Genomic DNA, 11,021 nt, shown 5'->3' on the forward strand with positions numbered 1-11,021 from the left:
TCATGATTACGCAAGAATACATCAAAATAAATCTCAATAATCATAACTGTTCAAAAATAAGTGAATGAAATATAAATGAGAAAAGAAAAAACAATTCAAATATCAATTTTAAATAAGAGTAAACGGACATTGTTTAAAAATTGGGTATATACAATATAAATTTTCGATTTTATGAGTTGGTATTTGGTAATTGTATGAGTTCATCTTCTCATTGTAAATAGTAAACTAACAATGTGGCAAAATATAACTGGTTTGGTAAACGAAAATCCAAACTAATTCCTGTAAAAATAAAAAATATCTTCTGTAAATTATTTAAGTGCAATAATGTCAATATTTTCCCCATAAAATAATAATATGAATTTCAAGATTTTTTTCTTACAATTATTCAAACATGTAAGAACATTTTTTCCAATTTATGACAAAAATGTGAATATTTGCAGTGTGTTTAACTAGGACATAAGATAATGAAATTGGAATTTGGCATTTTTTTTCATTGACAGAGAACGCAAAAAATAAATTGTGAATAAATTTCATAATAGTAAAATAAAAATGAATAAAATAGAGAAGCAGAAAAAACGGATAAAAGTTTATTAAATTTTTTTAGTCGTAGAGAAAGCTTTTTTTTCAAGGGGAATTTAAAAATTCAAGAAAAAATTTAAAAATCAGAATTTTTTAAACGGGAAAAAAATTGAAAAAAAAAGAGATTTTTTTTTTCAAATGAGAAAATATTGAGAGAGAAAAATTTCAAAAAAATCAGAAAATATATAAAATTGGAATTTTTGTAAATATCGGAAAATTTAAAAAAAAAGCATACTAAATGAAACAGAAATAAAAATGTCTACTCAAAGAGAAAAACTAAAATTTTATATTTTCAAATGTTGAATTTATATCCTGAATTTATATTTTCAAGACAGTGTTCTCAAAATTTTTTTATCGCTAAATTTTGATTCTTTTCATTTTGAATTTTCCTTGTTTTTTTTTAGTTTTTTCTTTCAATAGCAATTTTTTTTGTGGTTCTAAGATAAAATTTGAAAATAAAAAGGGAATTTATACTTGAAATTTTTTTCTTTAAATATTTTTTCCCTGTTGTTTTTCTTATATTTTATTTCTCGAATTTTTCTTTTCTCTCTTTTTTTTCCGTTCACTTCTTACAAAATTTACAGTTTCTTTTCTTCAAATTATATTGACTTTTTCTTTGTTATTTCGGTTCGTTCCTGAAATTTTTCTTATTTTAAATATTTAATATTTAAAATATTTACTAATTTTTCTCTCTTTTTTAAAATTATTTTTGAAAGATATTTTCTCATTTGAAAAAAAGAAAACTAAGTTAATAATCATGAAAAACTGAAAAAAGAAAAAAATACCAAAACGAACTCGGATTTTTTATTTATTTTTTATAAAACCCTGAAGATGAAAATTAAGAAAATATGAAATTTTATGTTTGAAAAAAATGACATTTTTCCTCAAAAAATCGACAATTTGCTAAAAAAACAATATCTTCGACATATCTTCAGTAAAAAAAATTGGCAAATCCCAGTAAAATTTCTAACATCATAGAAAGAAGTTATAAAATTTAAAACTATTTGATCTTACAATCAAGATAATATACAATTTAAGATGACCTTAAACAGATTAACTTGTAGCTAAAAAAACAAATTGCTCCCAAACATTGAAAGAACAAAATTCATTGTGTCTAAAAACTAGAGATATAATTGATACAGAATATCAATAAAATTACACAATTGTGAATATTCTCCCCAAAGCCGTTCTTACAATTATATAGAAAGAGTAAGAGAATATACATATTTAGGCGTTATTATACAAGACGATTTGAAATGGAATAGTCACACAAACAATGTTTGTAGTTAAATTAGGAAACAAATAGCAGCATTATATAGATTGAGAAACATCATAAGTCCGGAACTCCTTAAGACAGTCTTTCACGCATGGATCAAATCAAGAGTAACTTACGCAATAAAGGTATGGGAAGGTGCTTACCCCCCACGACAATATCAAAAACATTTACAAACTCGTAAAACGCAATATTTTAACATTTAATAATTCAAACCTACTTAATTCAAATGTTTTAACACTTGAACTGAGGCGAGTCTATGTGTATAAAAATTAATAATTTTCATGGTAAAGAATCATAAATTTTTTCTTATAAATAACAACGATAGAACACAATTATGATTAACACAAACACCTTATACAAAAAAGTATGAATTACTCGGGACCAGCCATTTATAACAAATGCGGAAAAGAAATTGTCCGAAGTAATACTTAATAAACATCTCAAGGAAGAAATTTTTACATTTGCAAATTCTATCTCAAATTTCGAAACATTCATTGAAAGCATAAAATAAGTGCTCAAGACACAAGCTTTGAATGAAACTAAAAAGTAATAATAAATAAAAAGGGAAAAAAATCTGAAATGTATTTTAGTGTTATAACATAATATAATTACTGTTGCTTTCTGATTATAGAAAAAAATTTATTAAGCTTTGGGACGGACCGATTGGGTCCCTAAGAGCCGCAGAGTGTACTTTTGTTTTGTTTTATTGTCTTATTTTGTGTATTATTTTTAATTGTGCGTGTTATTTTGCGATTATAAAAAATGCTCAACTCTGTTACTAAATGCTAAATTCTATATATTTAAAAAAAAAAATCAAGTTATCATTGATTCGACGCATCGGAAACGCCGATTACAGAGCGGGGAAACGAAATATTTATAGAAATAACAGCGGAATTCTCTTTCTCTCTAATGCTAAATTCTATTGCTGATTTATTTTTCTGAATGCTAAATTCCATTGCTAAATGCTAAATATTAAATTCTATTACTTAATGCTAAATTCTATTGTTAGTACTGAATTCTATTGTTAGTACTGAATTCTATTGTTAGTACTGAATTCTATTGTTAGTACTGAATTCTATTGCAAACTGTTAAATTTTATTGCTAAATGCTAAATTATATATTGCTGAATTATATTGCTAAATTATATATTGCTGAATTATATTGCTGAATTATATATTGCTGAATTATATATTGCTGAATTATATTGCTAAATGCTAAATTATATATTGCTGAATTATATTGTTAAATGCTAAATTATATAGCTAAACTATGCCGCCTGGCAGTCGAGTGGTTAGGGAACTGGCTTCTCACTGTGCAGGTCTGGGTTCGAATTCCGGTTCGGCCATGGATGTTTACTAACACTAACAAATTCCCTGGACGGATCATACTGATCCCTTGGGAAAACGTGTGGATCACGTTATTTAAAAAAAAATTCTAAATTATATTGCTAAATGCTAAATTATATTGCTAAATTCTAAATTGAATTGATAAATGCTAAATGCTAAATTCTATTACTTAATGCTAAATTCTAAAAATGTGCTAAAAATAATAAATTCTATGCTAAAAATGTTAAATTCTATTACTTAATGCTAAAAATGCTAAATTATATATTGCTAAATGCTAAATTCTATTGCTAAAAACTAAATTACAATGCAAATGCACAGTTCTCTTACTAAATGCTAAATGCTGAATTCTATTACTGTATGCTATGTACTGTATTAAATGTGTCTCATTCTCGAAAGCTTCGAATTAAAGGAACAAAACTTCGAGTTTAAGAAAAATTTTAACACTAAAATACGAAAAAAAAAGTTCTGGGGCTCGGGTGGGTGAAAACTTCGACTTAAACAGATATTCGAGTCATCGGAGTTCGACTTATCGTGCATTGACAGTAGATGCGGTAACACACGAGTTCACGGAATCACTGATTTTTACACGTGTGATAAACCAAAATTGGATCCTATACGCAGATGTGTGCAGGCCGAGCCTCTCATATTATATTGCAAGACAAGTACAAGATAAATTTTTAGATCTCTAGAGGGTTCTTTTGAAAATATAGCAAATGCCGAAGAAATTTTACTACGAAATAACAAAAGGAATTTCAGCTGCCGGTATATGCTTTAGAAGCACCTATTGAAAGGTGCCTAGAGGACACGGTTCGTTTTTATTACAGGCAGGGCTTCCTACAAGAGGGCACACGACTCTCGAACCACTATCAGGCCCAAGCACGTGCCGTCTTCGGGACATTAGAAGAGTCATATACGGTTTCTCTCTGTACAGTACTGAACAAATAACAATCCCGTCATCTTGTGGAATTGTGTAAGTACCGCACCTGGGTGCCTTTTGTTTGAGCCACCCAAGGTCCTCCTTGAACACCAAAAAAAAAAAAAAAAAGGGACACGGCAGCAGCAGTAGCGTCCCCACAGACAAAAGATGGGCCACGCGCTCCGCCATATGCCCTAGGCCCATTGTGGTGAGTTAGGTATTAAAACACCATACAGGATGGAAAGGTATACATTGAAATATAACGGCATGTGTGTGCGGTGCTCCCTTCTTCTTCAACCAGTTGGGTCAATGGATGGGGTTTTTAAAGATGAATGGGATGGATATAGATGGAAATAAGAAAAAAGTGGCGTCACCAGAGGATGTTGGAATCGGCAATAACAATGACACCGAGAGTGAAGGGGGGAGGCCTGAACAGGGGAAGCCCTCTGGTGCCCTACGGAAATGAAATGCTCAGGTACCCGATCTCGACATCTCTCGTGTTGGAAAGGTGCTGCTTAAAGTGTATTTCCACGCATTTAAAAAAATAATTGTACTATATGTAAAGGGTTTCTGTGCAGGAAGTAACTCTTTTCCGTCTTTTGGTATTGACATCCCGTCTTAGGTGCTATCTTTGTGTGTTTAGTCTATTTTGGAAGCCATAAGCTAGAGAGCTTAATATCAGATTCATTATAGCAGCATTTCTCAATGTAGGGACCAGTAAAATGTCTGAAACAATTTGACGGACCGCAAACTTACAGCGCATGTCCCGTATTTGACGGGACTGTCGGGCAGCCAGATTTCAAGCTGTTCCGACTGTTTTATAAACTTTTCCGGTTTTTTTCTTCAACGGATGTTATAGTCAACCCTGGGTTACTATAGTCAACTTAATTTGTTCCCGAAGTTCGTCCGTAATCCGAATTGCTGGCAAAACGAATTAATTTTTCCCATACGAATCAATGTAAAATGGATTATCTCGTTCCTGGGACCCCCGAAGATTTCTAGTGTCAGTTGTTACAACATTGCTTTATGCTCAAGTGCCTAACGTATGACAAACTGACACTGAGAACACTTTTCCCTGGCGAGAAACAATCCCAATCTTATGAGATAACGGGCCTATATCCTATACCAGAGCGGAGACGAACTCATATCTACTTCATGGGTTTACGACTAGTGTTCCGCGACAGTTGTTTCCAGAGGTTCCACATGATCAAACGCCACGGAACCCTTAAAAATCCCGGAACCCGTAGAGATTTCGAATAGTGATAGTGATAGGAACCTTTTTACTGATAATTAATATCTTTTTACTGATAAATTCAACATCAAAGCTGTTCTCTATTTTGAATTTTAATGACATGTGCCTTTTTAAGCAGATTCAGACCACTTGGATGATTAAACAACTTAGAAACACACATTACATTATTTTTTCATACCGAAGTTCATGAAAGTCATTTTCCGTTTGTTTCATCAAAAAATTATAAGTAGTAAACAATGTTTTCTGGGAATTTTTTATTGACTAGAAGTAAGAATTTTCGAATTTTAGAATTTACGTGTACTTTATGGGACACCCAGCGCCATCCTAACACATGAGTTGCATCCATGGCTCTCCCGACAGGGTTCTAGTCCTGGACAATTATCATAATTTTTTTCATGCTATAAATTCACTATAGAAGGGCTAGTGAAAAGTCTTCCTTGGGGTCCCATTTAAGTTCCCAGTCTATTGGCCCGGCTCCAGTCTGTGGGGGGGGGGGCATGGTCCCACCCAGCATGACACGGGAGACTTAATTTGCATATGCGCTTCCCCGATAAGATCTAGCACAAGATGATTTATGGTAATAAACATGTTCTGTGTCATTAACAGGTAATGTCTGACCCTCTTTAATTTTGCCCTGGAGCAATGATGCTGTTAAGACGACAGTAGGGATTTACTTTTTCTGGATAAATATCGAAAGTTTGTTTGAGTTACCTAAAAAATTCTACTTATTATCAAAGGTTCCGTGGAACAGCCTTATAACTATCAAGTATAACTTCTACGACAAATTTTACGTTGGAAACCTCTGGTCTAGTCTCACTGAATTCATCTATTAATCTCAATATCCAAGCCCTCGAAAGCAGTGCCGTCTTAACGCATGGGCTCGGGGGCCTCACAAGAATGAGAACTGGGTTCAAATTTTCGAGAATTTGCCAGGTAGGGCCTCAGAAAAATCACTTGGCCCGGGGGTGGGGGGGTCCATGATGCTCTTAAGACAGCCCTGCTCGAAAGTTATGCCTGCAAAGCAATCGGGCCACAATACACTCTGAACAAAATTCATGGTTCTGTAAGTCACTTGCTGTTAATCTTTATCAATGAGCAATGTAGGAGGTTAAACCGATGTTTCCACAAGTCAGTGAGTGTTAATTCTTTGCCAGAAATTGTTTCGAAATATCTCTGAAAATAATTTCTTAAATGTAGACCTCAAAGTTTGAAATGAGATATATATTGATCCATGAGCTGGATAAGAGGAGTCGTATTTGGAGAAAGGAGCTGGAAACAGAAATTACCGTTTGTTTTGGTCATAGAAATCTCGATTTCTCTATTGTTCCCTCGGATCTAATCCAATTTTTCTCGTCTTGCATGTTCGTAAGCTAAGACAAGTTCGTACATCGGATAAATTTTTGTTGCTCGTAAACAAAAATTGTACGCAAACCGAGATGTCCGTAAACCGAGGGTTGACTATAACTGAATTTGAATTAAACTCGTGAATGGTGAAGATTTCTATTGCTTACAAAAAGTAATATGACAATTATGGCTGTGTTTCAATTCACAGTGAGATTTCCCATTAATAATTCATTATTTATGAATTCGTAATTTTTCAGTAATTTTAGCAACAATTGTTGATCTTGTCGACTTATGCCAACGTTTATTTGCGAGAATTGGTGATGATGATGTCCTGTATTTTGCCGTGTTTAAGACCCGTATTTTACTTAATGAAGTATTATCACCAAGTCACATGACAAATGTTTTTGTCATCCGGGTTGGAAAATCAGAGTTTGGAAAAAAAGAATTAGAGCTTTCCTGATTTTACTGTGCGCTATCGAGAGTGTTCACTAACGGGGAGTGAAATACATTAAATCCCTTAAAATTAATTATGTCCTCATAAAGTACATCGAAGAAACTCCACAGCTTTAATTAAGGATTTTTGGAAGCTGAAACAGGCAGATGGATGACTTGGAAGTTCAGGGGCGGGGGGAATCGAAATACCTAGCGCCCCTTAAAAAGGGGGGAAAATTCATTTCTACGGTTCTTTGAATCTAGATTTGTTTATTTCATATGTGGCGCAAGAAGGCGCCATATCGGTTAACTTAGACACAGTTTGTATGTCCCTCAAAGGGAGAGATATCACGTGATCCACAAAAAGCCTCATTGAGGAAAACCCGGGCAGTGTCGGGTACTATAGTAAATAATATATACATATATAGTTAACAGCCAAATTTTGAAAAATAAAATCTATATCGGTCACGCATGCGTTAATTATTGAAAATTATTTCCTAAATTATTTTCCTATTACTTTCTGAAAGTTGCAAATTACTTGCAGCTTTTTCTGTCCCAGGATTGTTCAAAAACGTTTTTTCCTTATTAAATCCTTTGTCGATCCCTTAAAGGCACTGGTGACCAAATGTTCACAACTACTACTACTTAACCGTACATGCACCTCGTACAAATTCCTCTAAGCAATTTTTGACGAACTGGTACATACCGGAATACGGCATGTACGGGAACGTGTTGTGAACCTAACATAAGGTTTGTTTCAAATGTTCACTGGAAGTTGTGCGAGCACGCGCATACAGTTTACATGACCAAAATATAAGAACAATCCATCAAGTATTTTTCTACAAATTGGAAAAAGTCTTTGAGCTCCAAAGTGTCCCATGAGTTATGGCAATACAGGGTATCCTGTAAGTGCTAATGCAGATTTTATCTCATCAATCGTCCGTCGTAGAGGTATGATTTCAATGTAAAAAATGCTCAAAAGGCGTTCAAGAACTACCCTGTACCAGTTTTGAGAGTGAAAATACAGTGTGTTACAAATTAAAAAAATCTAAATTTCTATACGTTCCCCCTGTCTTCTAACTCCCAATTAGAAAGTTGCGGCCGTGTCTCTCCTGAGGCCAACAGAAAACAATTCCATGTTTCTAAGTGCAATATTCACTGAGATATTCGAATTCGAAAATCGTAGAAAAGTTATGAAAGGGCAGCGAAAAATAGCGGACAACGCTCATGTATGCTTTCCTTTCCCAACTTTTCTCCGATTTTCGAATTCGAATATCTCAGTGAATATTGCACTTAGAAACATGGAATTGTTTTCTGTTGGCCTCAGGAGAGACACGGCCGCAACTTTCTAATTGGAAGTTAGAAGACAGGGGGAACATATAGAAATTTAGATTTTTTAATTTGTAACACACTGTATTTTCACTCTCAAAACTGGTACAGGGTAGTTCTTGAACGCCTTTTGAGCATTTTTTACATTGAAATCATACCTCTACGACGGACGATTGATGAGATAAAGGCAGCATTAGCATTCACAGGACGCCCTGTATAGTGTATTCTGGCCTAGGGAACTTCCACGGATCCAGACCTAATATCCTTGTCTTATAATCAAGTCTCTTATTGTGTGATATCTAGACACCGGAAGTTTAGGTACTAATATACACGTGTAAAATACGCACGAAAAACGGCACTAAAATGCTTGGCCCTAAAAAAACGGAACCAACAGTTTTAGGGTGTATTGGGGCTGTGCTGATACTAAAGCTAGTATAGGTTTCGTTGAATTCGCTCTATTTTTGGAGACGCCCGACATTTCAATATAGTCTGAAGCTACTTAGCATCGAAATTTTACTTTCAATTTTTATATTTTCCTATTATAATAAATATATTATTACATTTATACCGGCCTATTGCTAATGTTTGTTTTTCGAAATAAGTGCATTTATAACAGGACTATCTATCAAGTTCATGGAAATTAAGTTTCCGTCGTGGCCCATAGCTCGAGTATCCATAGCTCTAAGTGGATTTACACCATCTCGGAAGCCCCGGAGAATCATGTTTGGATCGTGAACCATAGCTCAAGAATCTCTGCAGTAAGTGGATTCATACGATCCATCTCGGAAACCCCCAGTGGTTCAAGTTTGCGTCGTGACCCATAAAGTATTCCTAGCTTTAAGCGGATATACACGATCCGTCTTAGAAGCGCCCGCGAATTATGTTTGGGGTCGTGAACCATAGTTGAAGAATCCCTGGCTGACGTGATTTATCTGCCGCTCCCACAATACTACTATTACTACACCGTACATCGAGATTGCTCAGCCTTTTGGAGAGTGCGGGGTAGGGGCACTTCATTGATTTTAAAAGCGTGTCGCGGGCCACTTGAGATCTGGAAGTGAGCCACGGGCTACTCAAGTAATTTTGAAATGTGCCACTCAAATGTTCTTGAAATATGCCTCGGGCCACTCAAGTGATTTGGAACTGTGCCGCGGGTCACTCAAGTGGTCTGTAATTATACTGCGGATCTCTTAAGTCAACGGTTCTCAACCTTTTTTGGCTGGCAGAGCCCTTTTTAATAAAAAATTTCTATGGGGCGGAGCCCCGTGGGTATATATACGCAGCACCGGCTGAGAACCGCTGTCTTAAGTGATCTGGGAATGTGCCGCGTGCCACTTGAGTGATGTTTTGATCTGCACCGCGGGTGACTTAAGTGATTATGTCGAAGCGCTGACATTAAAAAACACATTGAGGTGGGGGAGCTGGGGTTGTCAATCATCCCGTATATACCGGGCTAAAGCGTTCGCGCAGGAGGGGGGAGAGTTGCGTTTCATTTTATGGATCAATTATTAGATGGACTCGGCCCCAGTGCCGTCTTAACGCATGGGCCCACCCGGGCACGGCCCGGGGGCCTCAAGCGAAGAGAGGCCTCACAAAAAATGAGATCTGATTGAAATTTTCGAGAATTTTCCAGGTAGGGCCTCAGAATAACTTATTGGCCCGGGGGCCCATGATTCTGTTAAGACGGCCCTGCTCGGCCCCCTCCCGAAACATACTGGTGGGGTTCATGGAGCCTCAGACAGCAGGTTCCGGCGCCTATGGTGATCTATAAAATACGTCACATGGTTCATTTTTACAAAAATAGGTTTGAGGTCGCGTGCAACATAAAATGACTCCGAGGGCCGCATTTGGTTCACGGGCCATGGGTAATTGCTCCCGCCCAAAAATAACGATATTTTTGTTGTTTCATAAAATTTGCCGCCCAGGGCAGAAGACCTCTTTTTGCGCCTTTGCCTCTCTCTAGTTCCTGCGCTGGGAAAGTGACACACCGAAATTGACTGCTCTTTCAAAATTATGGAGATGTTGAAGCAGAAATTTGTACATACTTTGAAGGTAACACGTATAATTAGCGCTTCCAAAAACATTTATTTTGAATTTTATAAAATTAATTTGAAAAAAAAAATCATTTTCATCAAGTTGGTATCAAATCCATTTGAAAAATTGAATTTAAGGAAAAATTTTCCAATCGCGCCCTCTTCACAGGAGCTGCCGAAGAAGAGTAATGACAGGTGATGCGTAATTTCCGTATTTGCGAAACAGATGCGATACATGCGCAATTTTTGTGAATAAATGAAAAAAATTGTTGATTTATCGCTTTTTCTCAAGAAATTTTCTCTTGGTTTTGGCCGTTTTTGGCGGATAAATGCCAAATTTTGGGTTTGAAAAATATTATTGTGGAGAAATGCAAAATTTTTGATTTGAAAAGTATTTTTGCCAATGAATGCAAAATTTTTAGTGAACGATATTCCTGCGGCTGAATGCAAAATTTTCGATTAGAAAATTTTTTTTCCATACGAATGCAAAATTTTCGATTTGGAAATATTTTTT

Source organism: Pholcus phalangioides, unplaced genomic scaffold (genome assembly GCF_987345545.1).
Source record: "Pholcus phalangioides strain wild (caught in Gottingen) unplaced genomic scaffold, Ppha-v1.0 ptg000037l_1, whole genome shotgun sequence".
NCBI classification, from domain to species: Eukaryota; Metazoa; Arthropoda; class Arachnida; order Araneae; family Pholcidae; genus Pholcus; species Pholcus phalangioides.